Source organism: Phragmites australis, chromosome 4 (assembly GCF_958298935.1).
Source record: "Phragmites australis chromosome 4, lpPhrAust1.1, whole genome shotgun sequence".
NCBI lineage: Eukaryota > Viridiplantae > Streptophyta > Magnoliopsida > Poales > Poaceae > Phragmites > Phragmites australis.
Window position 1 is genome coordinate 10,197,736 of NC_084924.1, and position 21,931 is coordinate 10,219,666.

A 21,931-nucleotide genomic window follows, 5' to 3' on the forward strand; every position below is an offset into this window, starting at 1 on the left:
TCAAACATTGATATAGCAATTGTTCTGATATACTTGCACTTATATTGCTGGTGTTCCACAATGAAGCAAAGAGGATATGCAAATATCTCAGATTCTGTATTGAGCTAAATCATCAACATAGCAAAGCTATCAGAGAGAATTAAAAAAAAAAAACAACAGCAACACTTCAGTGCAAATATTCAGACTCAAGTGGTGCTCAAACTTAACAATATAGATTGAGTAACAAAATAAGGCACCAACTGGCATCTATCAGAGGCAATCCGATAATCAACAAAAGTACAGAGCACAACTTAACCTAAGACTAAGCTATTGTATTACAAGTGCAGCTCGATTTTAGTACTCAAATATCATCATCAAGCAACCTTTCCGTCTAGATCAATAGAGGGGGGGGGAGGACGTTCAACCTCAATACTCATAGTGTAATAGAAGCAAATGAACCAATAACCGAGGCTAGGCACGACAAGGAAGCCGATGTCCCAAAAATCCAATTTACCGTCGTTGGGCAAGAAAGATAGAGATACAAAGCCTCATCGCACCGCGTTGGTGCGTGCATGTGAGCCTCGACACACATAGCTCTGACCTGCACTAACACAAGACTCCTCCACCCGTTCACTTCAATCACCGAATCACCAAAACCCAAAGCCGAGCTTCTCTCAACTCCAGATCAAGGGTGATGACTAAAATCAAAGAGGATGACCGGCGAAGCTCTCACTAACGTCTCGCATACAGTCACATTTACTTTACTGACTTGATGTTGCTTTTCTTGCAAAAGGGTTGCTTGATAATTTATAATCTTTGTTCTTCCAGATATGTCAAGGCCTTGGATTAGCTGGTGTTGATTTGTTTACCCCTTGTGATGTGGTTGAGAAAAGAAATATTCGAAAATTATGTATATGCATACGTTCGCTATCTAAAAAGTCTCGCATGATGCACCTAAATGTAAGCCCTGGATTCAAATGTAACCTATTTGACAAATATGTTTTCATTAACTATACCTACTGCTATAGATTTAATTTACATGCTCTGCTCTTCGGCGATAGGTGCCTGATTTTGATATGGTCACTTACACAATATCCATGTCCAATTATATTGTTGGAGTTACCCGTAGAAGTCTGGAGCAACCACAATACAGTTCATCCGGTTCAAGTGGATACAATCCACGGGTTAATTCTAATGCATTACAGCAGCAGGCAAGCTCTTGGAAAGGGTTGATTTTCTTTTTCATGCTCCTGCTGATTGGTCCTGTACTTCAAAAATAATATTTACTCATTTGATCTCTATTTTCCACAAAGAATATTTGGCAGACAGAATGGCCAGCACGGAGACGCACATTCTGACTCTGATGAAGCAGAAAGCAGGCTGTCTGTTCTAGAACCTGAGGCCTCAGTTGATGAAGACAATTTTGCGACCATGCTTTTGCAATTGAGTGATGACCGTAAAGAAGAAAGTGAAGGCTATGGAGAAAGCTGACATGACATGCATGAAGAAAAATGTCTAGCTGAATCAGTGGGATCCCTTAACTTTGGCGTTATGGATTCTGATTCTGTGGATTCGACTCCTTCAATTCATTATAAAGAATCTTGTTGTTCTACTCAATCTGCAACTGACCAATGTTCAAGAACTAGAACAAGTAAATGTTCCTTAAGCTCGGAAGAGTCAGACTCCATAAGCAGTCATTTGGCGTTTGACAGTGGAAAGAATGACTTGGAGTTGGAAGTTCCTCCTGTCGCAGATTCATAAAGGATTTATGATGGACATGTCAGTTCTCTAGATCATTCTATTCAGGGAAATGGGGAAAGTTTTACTGATCATCCAAAAAAAAAGGATGTGCTGACCTCCAAAAGGACAATGGCACCATCGATCGACACTGTGATGCTCTTGCCTGTGATAGGGAGTCCGTGTGTTCAAGCTGCGAAGAACCCAGATATGGTTTAGATGGCGACCCGTTAGACTTGAGTTCAGGATCGACCCCAAGACATACTACAGGTGGCAATTTGCCGATTGTTTCTGAAGATCAGATGAACAATATAGAGCCAAGTATGGATAAAGCAATCCCTGTTACCGAGATGACAAGTGATAGCACAAGTCGAGAGCTGAATCCTGAATTCAGCAGTATGAATGAATGGGTACCACCTGAAATACTCAAGTTTAGCTGTCACTCGATCTTATAATTCTGCATCATGCGCACAAAAGCGTTCCTAACATTCCTCTGCCTTCCAGGACACCAGCTAATCTGGAGACGAAGCGGCAAAATCAGAAGATAGAGCTAAGAACAGCGCCACTCACATTTTTTTTCTGAGGATGATGCTCCCAAATCAGGGAAAAGGGTGCTGAAGTCAGTTGCTGGAGGAATCACACTTGTCGGCGCGGTATTCTTCATAGTTCATCTCAGATGTGGTATCATGTTAGCATTACAAACAAATTCGATGCAAAGTAAGATTACAAGATACTCTAACATGATACATTTGTGCTGCAGGAGAAGCAAAGAGAGAAGCTTCACGACAGCTATACCATCCCTTTCTGAAAAATCAATTCAGAGCGACTCAAGTGCTAAGAACATGGACAAAGGGAAGGCTGCTGCAGTGTACCCCGGGGACTGGCTTGAGGTTTAAGATGGACATGTGACGCGCCCGCTGGCTGCAAGACAGAGCTAGAAGATGGTTCAGTTTCTCGGTAAAAATAACTCAAGGAGCGACTCGGCTGCTTTGGGCTTTTTAACAAAATCTCGATAAGTTTTGTCAAGTGACCTGCTACGTTAAAGTTCATATCCTGCCCTCTCCATGTACAGAATGAAACAGCATATAGGTGATTAATTACTCTCTAGCAATAATCGAAAAAGTTTTGTACAATTGTATAGTAGTTGTTTGAGACCTTGCAATGCGCAATACTATAGCGGCGCGTGCACCTTTTTTTTGGAAAATTATGAAAATACTATCGCAAAAGATCACTTGTTGCTAAATATCATCACAAAGTTGATGAGTTGCTAAATACCATCGCAAACGCGAAAAACTCTGAAAAATACCATCACCAGCATTAAAACGCCATGATGAGTACTCGACAGCTCCAATTTCAAAATAGTGGTCTTCTGTTACTCTAAAAATCTTAGAATTTTTTGTACGTGTTCCATAATCTATGTACAACCCATTTTAATTGGATTCACTAACAATACTATGTAATTTAAACTAAAATTCTCAAAAAAAGATTACTTTATAACTTCTAACAATTATTAGAGCCACAAATAAATTCCAAACAATCTGGGAAAATTCACTAATATTCTTATTATGTGATGGACTAATTTATAAAATTATTTCCAGCCATAGGTTATATGGTGACAATCAAATTTAATTAAAAGAAGAATATCACATGAAATGATAAAAATGCATAAAAATGGAGTATTACAAAGAAACTCACTTTTTCACCATATAACCTAATGAAGAAAATAATTTTAGAAATTATTCTATCATATAATAAGAATATTAGTAAATTTTCCAATATTGTTTGGAATTTATTTGAGACCCTAATAATTGTTAGAAGTTATAAAAGTAGCTTTTTTGGAGAATTTTAGTTTAAATTATACATAGGATTTTTGGGTGAATCTAATTAAAATAGGTTGAACATAGATTGTGGAACACATACAAAAAGTTCTAAGATTTTTTTAGAAACAGAAGACCACTATTTTGAAATTGGAGCTATCGAGTACTGTTCATGGTGTTTTAACACTGGCGATGGTATTTTTCAGAGTTTTTCGCGTTTACGATGGTATTTAGCAACAAGCGCTCTTTTGCGATGGTATTTTCATAATTTCCCTTTTTTTTTGTTGAAGATCATGTTAACATGAGTTATGAGTGCTCTTGTGATTCAGGCTTTCCATTTGCCATGCAACAATCAAGAACTAACACATGGAGACATCTCAGTACATGTAGAGGTGGGACTTGGGCCAGGCTGGGCCGGCCCTGTCATGCCTCGGGCCACGTTGGGTCATGTTTTCCCAGCACGATCAACACGTCGTGCCGTGCTGGGCTGGCACAACTCGTCTCCTGCGAGGCCTAGCATGGCCCAATGGCACGTCAGGCCGAGACAAGCACAGGCACGACCCGAGCTCCGCGTCGTAGGCTCGCAGCCAGCCGCCAGCCCGCCATCACTGCTGCAGTCCTGTCCATGACCTACCCAATGCTGACCACCGCCCTTCGCCGCCTCCCTCTCCCTCTTAGCGCCCTCTCCGCTGTCTTCTCCTCCACTGCCTCCGCCGCCGAAGAACCCACTGTCTCCTACCTAATTTCCAACTGCGGCCTCTCCCCTGCCACCACCGGGCGCTGCCGCGCAGGCGGACGCTGTCCTCGCGCTCCTTCGACGATATGGATTTTCCAACACTGACATCTAGATTAGGGCGACCTGGACGGAGGTGGATCCATGGCGTCTCCTCAAGTGGCTGCATGCACGGTGTCGAGCGCGATGGCCGCCTTTTCTCCCCTTCCGCGCTGCCCTCTCTTCCCAGTGGGTGGCGGATGGGTTGGTTAGGAGGCGGTGGAACTGGAGCATGGAGTTGACGATGACGACCACGCCGCCCTCTCTTCCCAGTTGGCGGTGACCTCACGAAAGGAGAAGTGGAGGTGGACGGAGCAGACCAATGACGGTGAGGCACATGAACAGTGGCCCGCCGCGGGAGCACGCAACGCTCTCCCATGGTGGGGTTGCACACGAAGAGCTCGACGGGGTGCATGCCATGGCGCTCGGCGAGGTGGTCCTGCTGCCTCACGGCGATCTTGCACCATCGCTAGAGGACAATGAAGGAACGGCGGGATGCCACGAGCAAGTAGGGGCCAAAGTCACACGCGATGTCACTGACGTCATGGTTCGGTGCAAAACCAGGGCAACCACTAAGGCACTAACCGGGGGTAGTTCGCGTCGTCAGCAGTGGGCACGAACACAGGTGGGCGATGCAAGTCCTCGACTTGGTGGTACAGGTCAAGGAGGAGGGAGGCGATGAATGCGTGGTGAAGGCGGTCGTTGTCGCTACTGTCGCTGAGGAGGAAGCGACAGAGGCGGTGGAGGAAGGGCGCCTGGAGGATGCTGCGGCGTAAAGGTGGAACTATGGGACACCAAACGCTCTGCACTTCTCAAGGATGTGGATGTGGGTATAGCCTTGGACGACCTTGAGGAGTTGAGGATAAGTAAGATGCCCTGGCCAGCGACGCCAAAGCATGGCCCAACCGCACCAAAGCTTTTCGTCGCTTGTGTTTTGGCCCCGCGTGGGCGTGGAATTGTACCGCGCGTAGGCGTCGGTGCGTGGGCGCGCCAATGCTTGGCGTCGATCCAAAAGTTACACACATGAACTTTATTAATTGCAGAAGAAAAAAGATGTAATTGGGGAACATGAACTTTATTAATTGTAAATAAATGCTAGTACACGGCCCCGTTAAAAACCTTACACCCGAGTGTGGGGTTTTCCCCAGTAAGGAAAAGAGTACCACAATTACAAAGATAATTAATCCTTGTCTTTGAGCTCGAGATCGGCCATGTCATTTGTGATCTCTGGGTCCTCTAGTTGGTGCTACTGTCGAGTTTCTATGGCTTCCTAGTCCTTGAGGCAAGTGAGTGCCTCGACCATCTCGGGTGTAAGAGACGGCCTTCGTTCTTTGATTATTCTTCCCACTATGCTGAATGTTGATTCTAAAGATACAATTGATACTGGTACAAGAAGAACATCTCGTGCGAATTGGGATAGCACAAGAAATTGACGTCGTTGTCTTTCCACCATCCAAGGAGGTCGATCTGGTCATCATCCTGAAGTAGTGGATCATGAGAGACATGATCCAACTCGAAGTAGTGGTTGAGCGCTGCTGCATTGGGGTTCCAGGTTGGCTTAGCCGACTGAGTTGAGGAAGAAGAGTCCTTGCCCTTCAGCTTCTTCCACATGTTAGCCGTCGTAGTTTTTCTTTTCTCATTTTGTCCTGGTTCAAACCTCGGGTGAGGTTGAGAAAACTTCTTCTGGTACATACCGAAAACTCAAAATATCTCGGATTTAACATGTGAGTAAGCAGCTGAGTAATCAAGATCAAGTGCATCACCAATAAAACAGAAAGCAAGATCTAATTTCTCCAACTTCTTACGTGGATCAAAGACAAGAGCAAAACAATATAAGTGTGGAATAGCATTGAAATATTTTAATTATTTTTCCTTCATTGCATTAACAATAGGACTAGCATTTCTTTTGTACTATGCTCATTAAACATGTCAATAATTTTCATAAGCCATTCAAGAACTAAAGGATATATAGGGTAGTAAATACCAGACATTTATGTTGATGCGTTATAGAATGGTTTTAAGAGACGACGTAAACTTGTCGCAACTTCCCAATTTGTGTTAGTAAGCAATATGCCTATACCTTGAGCATTGATAAAATTGCTGAAAATATTCTCGTACCCTTTTGCCTGTTTTAGCATAGTGTATGTTGAGTTCCAACGGACTTTCATGTCTAGGCCAAATTTTCTTGGTTTTGGACCGTTAATCTTGCAGTACTCGTTGAATTTGTTGTACGCTAATGGGGAGATCGAAAGAAAGTGAATAACACTACGGATATTGTTTACATATTGACTTATCTGTGACATACCTCCCTATACCATGAGGTTGAGGATGTGGTATATACATATTTGGTGGAGAACATATCCACCAATGTAGCTCTGCATATATGGTTCTAGTGTCTTCATGGCCGATGTATTCGTCGATGCGTTATCCAATGTAATAGAAACAATCCTATTTTCTATCCCATATTCTTGTATAACCTAGGATGAGTGCAGCTATAGCCTCTCCAGTGTGCGACTCATCAATAACCCTGAATCCTATGACCCTTTCATTTAGCTTATACTTGTTGTCTATGTAATGGGCAACAACACTAAGATAGCATGTCCTTTGGTGTGAAGACATCCAAATGTCTTATGTCAAGGCAACAGAAAAGCTTACGGCCCAAAAATTTTGTTTCAGAAAATTCATTTTATTTTGGTACCTTCTCATTATATCTCTCTTGGTGGTTTTCCTAGACATATTATTGTACTGTGGACAAAATGCTTTTTTATCATTCTTTCAAAGCTAGCACTTTCGCCCATCCTAATGGGTAGATTTTCCATAACTATATGCCTAGCAATTTCATCGTGAGCTATTTGAGTATCATAAACTCATGTACTTACAGAGCCATCTGCAGAGATTTTCCATAACTATATGCCTATCAATTTCATCATGAGCTTTTTGTATCAATGTTCAGTTTGCACTCTTCTGCCTTATTCTCACATGGCAAACCTTTTCAATCATACTAGATAATGGCGGTTTAGATGCCCCATACCACCATGTAAGCCTGCAAAATATTCTTTTTTGCAATAATTACAGGTTGCACACACTACAAGCAACTTACCATTCCACATTTCTTTATTCTTAGTGAAATGCTTCCAACATTCTGCTACCCCCGTCTGCGGAGTAGATGGTCCGACAGTATCATTGGTCGTCACTGTCTCCGCAACGGGGTAGTTGGCCGTTGCTTCCTCTGGCATGGAATAGCCTTTGCCTTCATGTTTCTCCTCCTCCTCATAGCCATCCGTTCAAATGACAATCATCCATCCCATAGTCTCCCATGCTTGGGGACAAACGACATGGATCGGGAGCCTCGGGCATGGACGAACCAGGACTTGGAGAGCTGCTACGTACATAGAGTCTTATTACTCTTTTTTTCCTACTAGTTCTACCACTAGGGAGTATATTTTTGTATGTGAGGATTTGATGTTGTTGCTAGTGTGAAACTGTGAACTGTGAAGATCATGAACAAATGAGCTGGTGACTCGGTGGCGAAACGAGCAGTGAAAACATAGATTATATAGGCATTATGTGAATGTTAGCCTTTTGCCCGTTGTTGTCACGTCCTAAAGTTGTAATTACGTAATTAAGTCTAATCATGCTTCATAAGTATTAGGTTTAATTTTGAGTAATTTTCTTTTGGAGCATTAGAGCACTTGGTTTTAAGTCAATTGGATGAGAGAAAGAAATTCGAAAGAGAAAGAAATAGATTTGCAGTTGAAACAGGCTTTTTTCTCTAGCATGTGGGGCCCATATGGGTGACCAACCACCTCATCTCCTCTTGGGGCAGCAACCCCCACTAACTCCCTCTCTCTCCCTCATTCTCCCAGCTCTCTCTCTCCCTCCCATTGTGCAGCCCGAGCAGCCCCCCCTCTCTCAAGCTCTCTCTCTTTCTCCCTCGATTCCTCCCTCTAGAAGCTAAATCGAGGTACACATGTGGTATTAACGTGGTCACTAGATCCTAAGCTCCTCATCCATCCAATTCATTTTCATTTTCCCGAATTCAAGCTGTTCTTGGTGTTTTTCTTTGAAGCACGAGGAACCACAGTTGGACTCCTCTTCCTGGGCAATTTCTTCATTTCTTTCATCATTTGGTGGTCACCAACCTCCACAAGTATGGTGGGTAAGTCCCTTAGGTTTCCTTCAGCAAGAATGCATGAATTGGTGGGTCAATTTCGAGTTTAGAGCTAAGTTTGTGGAGTTCTCGAGTTCTTGAGCTTTGGAGCAAAAAGAGAGGATTCATATGAGTTTTGTGCTAGGAATCATGTTGCTAAGTTGGTGAGTGAGTTATAGACTCTATGAACTATCTCAAACATGTTTCCCTTTGGTTTGGAGAGGCTCACAAAAATTGGCTGAGTTTCCCCCCTCGAAGCAACCTCTCTAGAGAACCCGGATAGTCCGGGTAGCCCAGTGAAAACCCCGATGAATTGTGTAAAAAATAGTTAGGGTCTATGATGCAAGTTGAGTCTAGAACCCTTTATATAATGTATATGCATATTTATGTACGGTAGATTTAACATGCAAGTTGAATCGGTCGAAAAGACGTGGCAAAACATGTATTCTATCATAACCCAGAGGTTCACTCGGAGACTCCGGAACCCGGAGGTTCCAAATTCAACCCGAAGGTTTTGGGTGATCCTAACCAAAAATACCCGAGGACCCCTACCCGGACGTTCACCCAGAGAATCCGGAACCCGGAGGGTCTGAGTTCAACCCGAAGGTTCTGGATGATCCTAACCAAAATACCTGAGGACCCTCGCCCGGAGGTTCACCTAGAGACTCCAGAACCCGGAGGTTCCGAGTTCAACCTGGAGTCTCCGGCCTCCTGTTAACTTTTTGAAGTTGTTTAGATCGCAAGGTTTGTTATTATTTTGCCTGTCTTGTACTATTAGCTTATTGTTACGTATATAGTAGCATACATTGTTGCACTTTATTCATACTTATCATTGCACACGTTCTTCTTTAGTGAATGAGGATCCGGAGCGTGATGCGGGTGTGGTTGAAGGTGACACCGAGCCACATGAGTTCTATGAATTCTATGTGGGTAGCATCAGTCAACCACCTGAGCATCAAAGCAAGCATCTAAGCATATTTCTCTTATTAATTTGGATCATATGTGTCTAATATGATAACATATTCTTCATATACGTTATCCATGTTGTTGAGTTGATGTCGGGTCTTATATGGGTAGAACCTATGTTGATGCATTACACCCCATATTGAGTCATTGGTGATCTATCTTCTTGTAACTGAGGTTTAACTTGATGATGTTCTAGTTTAAAAGTTAACTGAAATACTTAGTCATGCATAGATTATTCGGTAGAAGTCGAGCAGTGGTTCAACCCCATTCGCGAGCTATAGGCTTTAATTACTGTCACATTGATAACAATGTTGGGTTAATGGTATTGTTTGGTTGAGTAGTGAGGATAAGGCGAGATGTGGACGGTGTTAGGGTGCTTCTCCTGTCCCGATGTGGAGTTCCCTAGGGTAGGTCAGGATAAGAACCCGAACACCGTAGACCGCTTACATCGCTTAAGCACCGATCATTGTTGTAGTTGGCTCTAGCACTTACCGTACTTACCACATGTCAATCTAATGGTAAGATAAGATGAATACCTCTATAGCTGTAATTATTTGAGGTTGCACATCAATGGTGTGAGCGGACGGGCTTGTAAGAGACACTTGAGGTTGCTTCGAGAGTTAATCTAAGTAGGCTTCGTACTGAGCAATGGTCGACTCAAATGGTTAGGGCTTATTGAGAAAGGTTGGCATGAATACCCCCTTGGGTGGATCTGTGTGGTCACTCAAGCTGTATGGTACTCGAGTCTTATGGATAAAGTTGTACCCCCTATAAGGTGTAAAAATATTTCGAAATGCCACGTTCTCGATCATGAGTATGCTTTTGTCCATTTGCAGCAGCCATAGAATTTCGAGTTTGGTTTGAAATGGTTGTTAGGATGAGATGATTCTTTATAGATGTTCTTACTATGGTTCTTTTTACATATATGTTTAGTTGGTGGTTATGGGTTAGATAGTTGTGTTGGTTACGTCTAGATGCTCACATATGTTTTTTTTTCAAATTTTGCTTTCGCATATAAATTTACTTAAACATGTGGTCGTATTTTTGGTAACATCACAATTCATAATTCTTGAAGTCGGGTTATCTATAAATACCCAATATAGATTAAGTCTTGCGAGTACCTTTGTACTCACGCTGCTCTTTTAGGTGCTACCGGCTAGGAGGAGCTGATCTTTAGCTACTTCATGCTTGTCGAGGGTGGTAGCGAGCATGAGTAGGCAACTACTCGGATGCCATGCTTTTGTGATGGGACCTAAGGGCATATGGCTTTATCCTCCTTTTGTTGTTCATAGTTTTAGCTTCCGCTGCATAGTTCTCTTTGGTCTAGGAGTTGCTTAGTTTCAGCCTACTTCTAGCTCTCTTTTACTATAAATTGTAAGAAATTATAGATGCTTAAGAACTTATAATATAATTTAATTACTCGCTCTTTGTTAAGCTTTGTTGTGATGTGATATGTTGGAAAGATACGTATTTCAATCTTGGGCACAAAAGATATGACGGGACTACCGGAGCAGTATTCTAATTAATCACTAAAGTTGTGATTAAGTAAACGATCAATTCAATGATTAATTAGAATACTGTTTGGACAGTTCCTTACAGTTGCCCCCACTCGATTGAATGCCCTCTTGCTTGATTTTTTTCCCGGTACCTCTCTAGTCATATCTGCTCCCTCTTTAGTCACGTTAGCTCTCTCTTTACTACTATTTCCAGTTAAAAGATAGAAAAAGAAAGCATGGCAAGGTGACTCATGCATGCCGATGAAGCAATTGAACTGAACAATTGTGACTATAACTGCAGGGAAAGCAGGACGGGCATGGGAAGTGGTGCATGCCTGCCATGGAGTGGTGTGTGCTTGTGTGGTGTGATGGAAATGTGTGCTTTGGATCCTTACTTCCTTTTTCTCTATGACATGGAAGAAAGAAACGATGGGGTGCATTGGCTCGGTGCTGCATTGTTGGTGCCCTTTCCCTCCGAGCTGGTTCTCATCGAGGGTGGCTAATGTAGGAGGCATTGTTGTTACTCATCAGTCATAGCGATTAACATACATGCATTGTGCAATAGGTGCAAAATTAGTGTTCGGTTTAGTCCATTGAGTCACTCAAATATATGTTTGTGCGGAGGTCGGGATACCGTTATCTCATTATTAATTTAAATGCAATCTTAATAAACTTCGTCCAAATGAAAACATCTTAATCCAGTAGTAATTTCTTTTTTTACTGCTCAAGGCCATCAATGCTTAAAAGCTGCTTAACCTCTAAACGTCAACCAACCGTTGGTACCCATTAAAATACGAGCGGCGGGCTGTTCAAATGCGAGCGATGGGTTGTTCATACTGACAGGTTCTTTGCGTGCCATCGGGTTGTTTTCGTGCCGACGGGCCTTTTCCATGCCGACGAGCTATTTTTGTACCGATGGGCCTTTTTCGTGCCAACATGCCTTTTCCGTGACAATAGGCCATTTTCGTGCTAATAGGTCATTTTTATGTCGTGTCAGTCTAGACACGACCCAATATTTAAGACAAGTCGGGCTGCCCATCGTGCCTAGACCCTAGGCACGGCCCGGTCCACATGTCCATGCCGTGTCAGCTCAATCTAAATTTTTCCGTGTACCATCCGTGAGCCGTGCCGAATCATCGTGCCATAGAACATCCGGATTCGGTCTGGCCTAAGTTCCAGCACTAGGTATACGGTACATGAATCAGATGCACTTGAGAAACAAAAGGATTTTAGTGCTAACCGTGAACCACTGGTAGCAGATGAGCACATGCAGCAGATAAGAAAAGACAAGACGAGCATCTGTCGATTTTTTGTGTCGGAAAAGGTTTACCTCTTTTCCCCCTAAGATGTCACGGCAAAAGTCAATGGACTTTTTAGCCCTGCTTTTCACTTACAAAACGTAATCCATCGAGCTTTTTTTTTTTTTTTGAGGAAACGTATTCCATCGAGCTCGTTACGTGGTGCCTGCCAGTTGCGCGCAGACACGTACGCCACGCTACGACGCCAGATGAGCGGACGGCCCGGCGCAACCCCGTACGGTGCCAGGAAGCGGGGGTCTTTTTTTTTTTTGGAAGGGACCATATGGGCGATTGTATTAGGAGAAAGAAAAGAACGGCATAAGGATGACAAGGTTAAGGTTACAAGCGAGTAGGGCGGGTAAGGCCGAAAGAAGAGAAAGATGATACACAAACAGAAAAATACATGACTAATTTAAGAATCTTTTTTACTGTCTCTAAGGGCTATTAATACATGTGCATATGTTAGATCCTAAGTCATCACTTTCTCTTATATCCTTACGCAAAAACACGTCTTCCATGAGTTCATCTTAAAAAGTCCGACAATTACATTCTTTCCACCGCTCTCAAAGGATAAAAATGATCAGAGTCTTACACCTTTCTTTAGAGATCATGTTTGGGAGGTCCGATCTTCCCACCAAGCTTCAATGGAGTCAGTGTTGGTCCATGAGGTGCAAAGAAGGTAGATGTAACCATTCTGCTATACATGTTTAAAGGCTTTTGGTGGTCAGACACTCAATGAATGCATATTGGGCAAAAATATTGATCGTTGCATTGCTGGAGTTGCAGGCGCGGGGCTATCCATACTCAGTCCTGGATAAGGAGCCATGCAAAAAAAAAAAAAATAGCATTTTGGTAGCGTCTAAGCCTTCCCGATTATTTTCTTATAAGTTTTGTTTGGCAAATCTGTGAACTGAGCCTTGTACGCTGATTTAGCTGTGTATGTCCCATGGGTCGTTTGCGTCCATTGCGCCCAGGTGATTGTGTCCACCATTTGTCCTAAATGGACAGCGCTAATCCTCTCCCACAGATTTATGAATTATGCAATTATCGATGTAGCCAAATTATGTCCAAGGTCATAGATCCAATTACTATTATGAGATCATGTGATGAAAATTAGTTTGAATAATGAAACCCTCAGAGCAAAGTGATTTAGCATAATGATATTAGGATGATATTTATGAGTTGCTAAGATATTGCTTAGATATACTTTGATAGTATAGATAGTTTGATGCACTATCAGTAGTTGGATTTGTTTATGTTAGTGTGTTGGTTTTGCTTGAAGTTTACATGATGTTGTGTGAACTGGTCTTGAGTCAAGTTGGGAAGGCCTTGTGCTCATACTCGTTTATTGATTCATGTGCAGGTGTTGCTTGAAGCCGAACATGGTCGATGATAGACCGATGAACTAAGTTTAATCCATCCAAAATTCCGCTAGAATATTTTTTGTTTGATTTGTAAAAATTTCAAGTGGATTTGGTTTGATTTCAAGTAGCTTTTCGGTCAACTTGACTAGGTTTCGATCTACTCGATTCTGTTTGATACAGTCTTCTTCGACTACAGATAGTTCTTGATCCACATATGTGGTTGACTCAATTTTTGTTGGGTTAGTTTCATATTTGAATCTAGTTTCAGCTATCCAAATTTGAGGACAATCGGACAAGCGGATCTTTGTTGACATTATTTTTACTAAAGCATGTACAATCTGTTTTGAGTGGGGTACCGAGTTTAAATCGATTTTTGATTTAAGCGAATTAATTCTTGAATTTGATTTCTGCAATCATTCACCACCCTCTGATTGCCTTATTAGAGTGTAATCGATCCTATAATTATTATCAGAGCCTTAATTCATTCTAATTAATCTTAATCGGTAACTAAAAATATGGTTTTAGATAGGTATTCCACTAAACCTTATGTTCTCGATGAAATTGATTTTTAGTTCTTGAAAACGAAGATGGAGGTCTATATTCAAGCACAGGGCTTTACAATTTGGAAAAAGATCTACAAGCCATATATGATTCAGAAAACAGTGAGGTGACGGTGTAGAACATGCCACCCATTAAGGCGAACAATAAGACAAGGAATTTGTTTATCCAAGGCTTAGGAAGAAGCAACTTCAATCGTGCGATACATCTCAAATCGGCATGAGTGGAAAGCACTCTGCGATTATCATGAAGGTTCATCTATCATTAAAGACGTACATCAAGATTTATATAAGAAAAAATAAATGAAATTTGAGATGAAACCCGATGAGTTTTTTTTATGATTTCTTTCCTCACTTTAATAAAATTCTTAGCAATTTGCGTGCTGTTAATGTTACATATACTAATGCTGAGAATACACGTCAATTACTAGGAGCTTTAGATATATCATTGTGGGAGATGAAGCTACATCTATTAGAGAATCTACTGTTGTGAGTACTCTTACATTAGATGTTATTTATTCTAAATTAAAAACTCATAAGCTAGATGTCGTTGCTAGAAACAATGTTAATAAATCAATTGCTTTGGTCTCTCAACCTAACATGTCTCATATTGAATCTTCCTCATCAAACTTTTCATTATTTTCTATATCTTCACTAACCGATGATCAACTTGAATTGATTCCTGAAGAAGATTTAGTACTACTCTCTACTCGTTTCTCTAAAGTATTACCGAATGTGCGTATGAGGAAAAGAGAAAGTTGAGGTTCTCAAAGATGATATGAATGTGGTGATCTCAACTATATTCGTTCCAATTATCCTAAGCTTACAGAAAAGGCATCAAACAGGAGAAGGAGAAAAAGAAGCGATCGTTCTATGATAGGAAGAAGAAGAGTTTTCTTAACTGTAAGGTTGTGCATCAAGTTTTTTCGGCGCTCGAACAAGTCAACCTGGGTGACATTGATTTAGAGAGCAGTGAGGATGACACAACATCCAAGAGCAAGACATTGCGTGATTTGACTGGGTTGTGTCTCGTGGCAAGCAACAAAGAAAGCCGCACCGAGGATGAACTTAATAGCGACGGTAACAAGGTATTACCTACTTATTATGATCTATTTAATGCTATTGTTCATCTTGGTACACTCTTAGAGAAACATAACAAAAAAAAATTAAGAAATATGATGTTTTAATTGAATCACTGAATTCTGAAATTGCAAGACTTAAGTTTTTAATTCGTAATGATGATATTTGCAAGTCATGTGACTTAAGTTATGTTGAGCCCACTTTTCTTAGAGATGTTCATACTTCTACTCTTGAGAAAATTATAGAAGAAATTGAGAAGAATGAGAAACTTATTGTGTTAAATTGCAGACAAGTTAAAAATACTAGTTGTGCAACATCTGATTTGCTTGATTCAACTTTCTGTTCTAATTGTTCAATTCTAGAATTGAAGTTGTATGATGCTAATACTAGAGTTTCGCAGATAGCTAATGACATGATTACTCATGAGGTTCTTTCATATTCTAATTATTGTAAACAAAAGAAACACATGAATGTTGTTGGTAATAAGTGCATGTCTCTTTCTAAACAGATCGATTACTTGAAAGGAACTTTAGAATATTTTTCTAAGGGAAAGAAAAATCTGGACCTGATTTTAGATTCATCTAAGTCAAGCATATGAAAACAAGATTTAGGTTTTGATCCCTATGCTCTTTCTAAGACAAATACACTCACTGTTGCTAGAGCTCTTGGTAGTGGCAAAGTTGAAATACTTGTTGAACCTGGACCTAAGAAGGTTGTTTTTAAGTCTGCTGAATTTTTATCTTCTACAATGAATGCAAATGTTGCTTCTTCTTCTAAATCTACACATCAGGTTAAATACACTTGCGCTCATTATGGTAGAGGTGGATATTTAGTAGAGTTTTGCTTTATACTAGCTAAACAACACAGCAAAGAAAATTTTAAGGCTAGGTCTAATTTCTAAAAGGCACGTGTTATCCATCGTAAGGTTGTGACACCTCACTTTATGCTTCAGGTGAAACAATAATCACCTTTTTGCTGCTCGTGTAACTCGTCAAGAGCCTACTTGGACTTCTCGAGTTGAGACTACTCGAGCTGCTAGTGCTTCTCGAGTTGAGTCTACTCGGGTTACTCGTATTTTTCCTACTCGCATTTCTAGTCGAGTGACTCAGTACTAGATCGCTAAATGCTTTATTACTAACCCCAGTACTGAGTCATCGACATCTTTTGTTTCTTTGTAGGTTTCTCGAGCAAGAAAGGAGAATATATGGTTAGTCAATTCCGGATGCTCATGCCATATGTCTGGTAATATGAATTGGTTACCCTCCCTTGTACGTGCATCTCGTACTAAGAGTGTTATATTTGGAGATGCTTCTTCTACTTCTGTTATAGCAAAAGGTACAATACAGGTAAATGACAAGTTTATATTCAATGAAGTTGCTCTAGTTAAGAACTTGAAATTTAACTTGCTTTCTGTCTCACAAATGATTGATGAAGACCTTTAGGTGTATTTTAAGAAAAATGAATGCAAATTATTAGTTGCATCACCTTCTTCTAAGTTGTTTTTAGTATCTTACATTTTGGAATAGTTTTTAAGGCTAATTTTGACGCATCACCTTCTTCTAAGCTTAGATGTCTTGTTGCAAATGATTCTAAAGATCTATTCTTTTAGCATCGTAGACTTAGTTATATTGGTCAAGATCATCTCACTCAAGTTAGTAGTTTAGATCTTATTCGAGGCTTGCCAAAGCTTAAGCCTGATAGCGAATTAGTGTGCTCTTCTTGTAGATATGTTAAAATGCATTTAGGTTCATATCCATCTATTACCATGGTTATAACAAATGCATCTGGTCAACTTTTGCACCTTGATATTGTTGGTCCTTCTAGAGTACAATCATTTGGAGGTAAATAGTATGTATTTGTTATTGTTGATAATTTCTCTAGATATTTTTAGGTTTTCTTTATGGCATCTAAGGATGAAGCTTTTGATCATTTTAGGAATCTATTTCTTAAATTATCTGTTGATCTCCGCGGTTCATTTAGAGATATTAGAAGTGATAATGAAACTGAATGTAAGAATTCTTCTTTTGATCACTTTTGTGCTGAAAAATGGATTGAACATCAATTTTCATCACCTAGAGTACCTCAACAAAATGGTGTAGTTGAAAGAAATAATAGAACTCTTGTTGAGACGTCTAGGACTATGTTAGATGAATTTTCTACTCCTGGGTTGAAGCTATATCTACTTCTTGTTATATTTCAAACCATGTTTTCTTGAGATCTAAATTGAATAAATCTTTATATGAGCTGCGGTTTGGACATAAGCCCAGTGTATCTCACTTTAGAGTTTATGGCTATAAGTGCTTTGTGCTGAAATTTGAAAATTTGGATAAGTTTGAGTCTAGATCAACTGATAAAGTTTTTCTTGTATTTCCTACTCGTACTCGTGGTTATCGTGTGCTTATTTTGGAGACTAACAAAATTATTGAAACCTATGAGATTATTTTCGATGAGGCTAGTCCTAGAACTAGACCAAATAATACAGGTATAGGTACACATGTTCAGAGGAGTCTGAGAGCATATTTGTGGATGATGATGAGGAGTAGGAGGATGAGATGTTATTTCATATGACACAATCAGTTGAGGATTATTTGGTACCTTCGACTACTTCGGCTACAGTTGGACATCCTCAAGCTACTACATCATCTGTGCATGTTTAAGGAGAAGAAGATATTGCTTCTGGAGTCAATGCTCTTTTGTACATTCAGCAGAGTCATCCACCGAATCAGATGATTGAAAATTTGCATGAACGAGTCACATGGTCCAGGTTTATTGATTCTAATTCTTATGTTCATTCAGCGTTTGTTCCTTCTTTTGAACTCAAAGATGTTTCATATGCATTAACTAATGAATCTTGGATCAATGACATGCATGAGAAACTTAAAAATTTTGAATGCAACAAAGTATGGAAGCTAGTCGCACCTCCTTCAGGTCATACACTTATCGGTACTAGATGGGTTTTAAAAAATAAATAAAGTGGGGATGGTGTTGTTGTTAGGAACAAAGTTAGACTTGTAGCTTAAGGTTTTACATAGATAGAAGTGCTAGATTTTGAGAAAAATTTTACTTTGGTTGCCAGCTAGAAGCTATTAGAATTATTTTAACTTTGTTGCATCTAAAGGTTTTAGATTATATCAAATGGATGTCAAAAGCGCTTTTCTGAATGGATACATTAATGAGGAAATTTATGTTAAGCAACCACCTAGTTTCAAAAATCCTATATATCCAGATCATGTGTACAAGTTGTCTAAACCTTTATATGGTTTAAAACAAGCCCCTAGAGCATGGTACAATAGGCTTAAAACTTTTTGGGTTGAAAAGGGTTTTGTAATAGGAAAAGTGGGCATGACGTTGTTTGTGCTCAAGCATGGTAATGATCAACTATTTGTTCAGATTTATATAGATGATATCATCTTTGGTTGTTCTTCTCATGCTTTGGTGTTTCGGTTTTTAGAAACGATGAGCATAGAATTTAAGATGAGTATGATGGGTGAACTAACATATTTTTTGGGTCTTCAAGCCAAACAAACCAAACAATGTACTTTTGTTCATCAAAGTAAGTATATACGAGACCTGCTACGATGTTTTGAGATGGAAAACAACAAGCCGATCATGACACCTAGTGGAGCAATAAAGATGCTTTATCCTGATAAAGATGGTGAGGCAGTTGATAAAAAAAATATAGAAGCATGATGGGATCACTTTTATATCTCACTGCTTCAAGACCAGACATGCAAGTTGTCGTATGTTTGTGTGCACGATTTCAAGCTTCTCCATGTTCTTCACATTGACAAGCTGTCAAACGGATTCTCAGGTATCTTCATGACACTTAAGACTTCGGCATATGATTTTTTGCTTCTTCTTGTATTATCTTAAGAGCTTTTTCTTATGCTGATTTTGGAGGCTGTAGAATTGATAGAAAAAGTATATGTGGTATATGTCATTTCTTATGTAATTCTATTGTTGCATGGTCATCTAGGAAACAGTCCTCTGTTGCATAATCTACTATTGAATCTGAATATGTTGCTGATTCTAGTTGTTATTTATAAACTTTTTGGATAGTTGTTATACTTAAAGATTATAAGGTTAATTTAAAGAGTGTTCCACTTTTCTGTGATAACACTAGTGCTATAAGTATTGCTAAAACTCATGTGCAACATTATTGGACTAAACATATTGATATCAGGTTTCATTTTCTTAGAGACAATGTGGAAAAATAGAACATTGAACTTCTCCATGTGGATATTGAACACCAATTGGCAGGTATTTTTACAAAACCTTTGTATTCTTCTCATTTTACTTTTTTTCGGTGAGAACTAGGTGTTATTCATGCTATAAGATTGTTTTGAGCGGGAGTTCTTATATGTTGGAGCTTTTTCGAATGAGAAAACAATGAAATATGATGAGTATCTGTCGGAGGGTTAACTCCTGTCGCAGGGATCCTGAGGGACCCCTTTTTAGAGATTCGGCCGGGGGGATGATTCTGAATATGTTTGTTGGAGAAATAAATGGATGTAAATGCGATGGCAGGTGGGATGGAATGATCTAATGCAGAAAAGAGTAAATACGCTGGGGGATTTTTAGACAGGTTCGGGCCGCACTGCACATAACACCCTACTCCTGTGTGGATGCTATAAATGCCCTGAGAATGTCTCTCAGAAATGTGCTGGTTACAAGAATGTTTGTCTATCCTAGAGCCTCGGGCTCCTTGTTCTTCGATTGTCACAGCTTCTATGCATGTACGAAGGTGTTCTTCGATCTCTGAGCAGGCGCTAGAGAGTTCGAGCACTCCTCTGTACCAACTCAGACTCAGTCTCGATCTCCGCTTCCGCTCCCTTTCTGTCCGCGCCCGCCGGCTTCTTAAATATCCGCCGGCGGTGGCGTGCCCTGAATGGGAGGGCACGAGTTCCAAGGCGCCATAAATGGAAAAGGCAGTCATCATGGCCTCTGCGCGAAGTGACGGGGGTTGAAAACGCGCCCCGTGCCCGGTCTTCAGTCGTCATGATGGCGCTGGCAACGGGCGCCGTGGAGAGGGCCCACCGGACAGCTGCAGAGTGGCCCGGCGTGCCCGTCCGGTCTTGTTCGCCTGCCACAGCAGCGCGGCAAACAGAACGCTTCGGGCCTCCGAATGGCGCGGGATGGGACCCGTGCATTAAATGTCCCCACGCCCTTCTGCCAGAGTATGGTAGGGACTGACACCGAGCGTGACGGGAGCAGTTGGAGGTGACAAGCCACGCGCGCCCTTAAATGCGGCATCGGGCCTTTCACTGGCTGACACCTCATCGCTGGACCCCTGTGTGGGCCACTGACGGGGGTCTTCCTCGACCATCGGGGAACCGAGTGCTCGGGGGTCACTGTTTACCTCCCCGGGCACTCGCTCCCGAAAACGCCCTCTCTTGGTCCTCGGGGAATCGAGTGCTCGGGGGTCACTGTTCACCTCCCCGAGCACTCTCTCCCGGATTTGATTGTTCGGGTCCTCGGGGAACCGAGTGCTCGGGGGCCACTGTTTACCTCCCCGAGCACTCTCTTCCCGGTACTCGGCTTTCCTGGTCGTCGGGGGGCTCAGGTGCTCGGGGGTCACTATTCACCTCCCCGAGCACCCCCTTCCTGGTTACTTGGTCTTCGCAGATCATCGAGGAACCTGGGTACTCGGGGACCACTATTTGTGACCCCGAGCGCCCTCTCCCGGAACTTAGCCCTTTTTACCTTGCGGAGATGACCCCTGCGGGAGGACACCACGTGGCGGATTGCTAGCCTGACCTCGGGATTTGGGGACCCCTGGTTCCTAATTCACCGACAGTATCATATATGATACATATGTGACTTTTAATGCCAATGCTTATGTTACATGGGAGTTTTTGCACTTTCATATCTATATATGTAATTGTGTAGTTTTTGTCATGATTTTTTAATGGAATGAAAACTCAAAGTAAATCTTGTCACGGTTAAACTCTCTTGATTGATTTAATCTTTGATAAAAATGCTATATGTGAAAGACTCAAAGAAATAAAAAATGCTAAATAATAGTTGATAGGTGAAAGATCAAGGAAGTATGCGTTGTCACACTTCTTCTTTACGAGACTGCTATCTTTGCACTTTGATATGAACTTGGAAGAAGCCATGTAGGATCGCAACCATTGCCTTAAGATTCTGATTGTCTTTTTGACATAGGCTTGACATAGTTGGATAAAATAAGGCTGGTAATGCATATAATTCCTTACAAAATAATATGAAATGTTCTTGATAGCACCAAAACAATGCTTTCCTGTCGTAACCAAGCATAATCTTGGTGCATGAATGGAAGAGAGCCATGTCTTCATTATTGAATGCCAAGGGGTAACCTATCCTAGGGCTCTCCAACTTCAACCACTCAAGCCACATCCAACGAAGTCGAAGCGCCTGACTAAATTTGTGGAGGTCCAGAATTCCAAGGCCCCCCTTTTCTATCGGCCTACATACTTTACTCCATGCAACTTTGCAAGCTCCCCTGCTGCACTCATCATTTCTAGTCCATAGGAAGCCACGACGGAAACGGTCAAGCGTTTTGTAGAATTTTTTGGGCGGCTTGATGGAGGTGAGGAGATATGTTGGCAGGGCGGAGATAACCAACATCACCAAAACTTGTCTCCCAGTCGCGGTTAGAAGCCTCAGTTTCCAACCGGATAGGTGGCGAGCGGCCTTATCAAGGATAGTTTGCAAATGTATTAGGCGCAAGCAT

The 21,931-nt window shown here is 41.2% G+C and overlaps 1 pseudogene; it reads left to right on the plus strand.

The window, feature by feature from the left end:
* The first annotated feature begins 471 nt into the window (after nt 1–471).
* LOC133914582 (protein OPAQUE10-like) lies at nt 472–1,740 on the plus strand (annotated as a pseudogene).
* Nucleotides 1,741–21,931: the final 20,191 nt, after the last annotated feature.